This window comes from Amphimedon queenslandica, unplaced genomic scaffold (assembly GCF_000090795.2).
Source record: "Amphimedon queenslandica unplaced genomic scaffold, v1.1 AMPQUscaffold_13504, whole genome shotgun sequence".
NCBI classification, from domain to species: domain Eukaryota; kingdom Metazoa; phylum Porifera; class Demospongiae; order Haplosclerida; family Niphatidae; genus Amphimedon; species Amphimedon queenslandica.
In genome coordinates this window covers 589,365-591,097 of record NW_003546260.1, presented here as the reverse complement: position 1 = coordinate 591,097, position 1,733 = coordinate 589,365, and positions in this window count along the sequence as shown.

The window sequence follows — 1,733 nt, the reverse complement described above, 5'->3', positions numbered from 1 at the left end:
CATTCTTGATTATTTGTTCATTGTTATATTAAACAGTCACATCTCAATTGATGGTTACAGATTTGCAGGTAAACTTTTAACACAAGTTACCTATATTAATCCACAGTCCACAAATGACAAAAAAAGGAAAACATCTTGTCCTTGAGTCAAAATGATTGCCAAAATGAAAGGTGTAGTACTATACTGAGCTCACGGAGATTCAGTTTACTATTCTAGTAAAGATTTGCATAGCTATTGAGTCTCATGCTGTTATCAGAGAATTCTACTGTGCTGTATGCCACTAATTAGTCTAGTAATGGTGGTGATGAATTGGACGTTGACAAAGAAACAGAAAGTTACAGCGACAATTATGACTCGTCAAATGAACACAAAGCAAGATAAGGCAGAATTAAACACCCAAGTGACAGCTTGTGACTGACGGCCATTCACAGATACTACACCACATTCATCTTGAGCATATATTCCTCCACGTAAACTGCAATTTTATTCTGCAACATTAAGCAGACAATCTCAACGTCAAGTCAAAAGACCAGGTCCTGAATATCTATGGATGGACGCAATTACAGTCACAATGCTGGTTGAGTCTGATGACACTACTGGAGAATTTGTGGCACTAAGCACAGGATTGAGAGTTCCAATCAGATTGCTGCACTATTTTCATGTGACCTATTCAAAATGCCTGCCTGTATCACTGACAAACCTGTTGTATATACAATAAAAGCTAGCACAGGAACAGTAAGTAACTGCAGAGGAAGTAACAGAAGAATATGAAGAATTCTCATTTAAAACTTGGCTGATAATTTTCTATCTTCACTTCCGCATATATTGTCCTTGACTTAACTACAAACTGATGGATTTTGTCTTGCCTTTTAGTACTGCTGTTGTCCTCATTCAAGGTGTCCAGAAAAGCCTCAAAAAAGTTATGATGCGACAGAACATTTTAATAACTATAATTACTAATTACTGCTTTCCCTTCTGCAGCAAATTTGGTAGCAGTGTCACCAAACTCTTCTGTGACACCCCTGCGCAAAGAAGAGAAGGGACCAGACTAGCCACTAGTGTCCTGACACAACTCTGACGCACAAACAGAATGCATTAAATGACTAACTAATCTTGTTGCCTATCATAGGACTTGTTTAACTTGGTCTGCACCTACTAGTTCATTTTTATGACAACAGAATAGTAATGGGCGATATTGCCAATTTTTGTAATTTTGATAATGATTGATATTGGACTTTTAAAATTACTAGACAAATGTAACACATTGAAGGGACTAGCCTAAGCAATTAAAGCAATGAACATACAACAGATATTGACAGAATAACAATACTCATGACAGTGCGACTTAAGCAGCTCAGAACTTGATTGAGTGCAGTGTAGTTCTTGACCTACCTGTGTAATCAAGTCAAGTTTAGCATTTGGAAAGCATTAAAGATAGCTAGAAAGAGTCACTGCACAAATGATATGGCTAGATGGGCAACTGTAGCAATGTAGTCCAGGTTAGTTCAGGCTTAGACTGACATTCAATGTCATTCACATCAATAAAGATGGCACATCTGCTTTCTTGACATTCCTTGCAGCATTTGGACAGTAGTATGCAAGTACAGTAAGTCGAATTATCAGCAAAAACAAGTATCATGGTTACTTTATTGCATCTATAACCTTGTCTGGCTGTTGAAGACTTTGGACAGAATTTCTGTTTTATTTTGCTGCTAGAAAACTCACGACTTTTT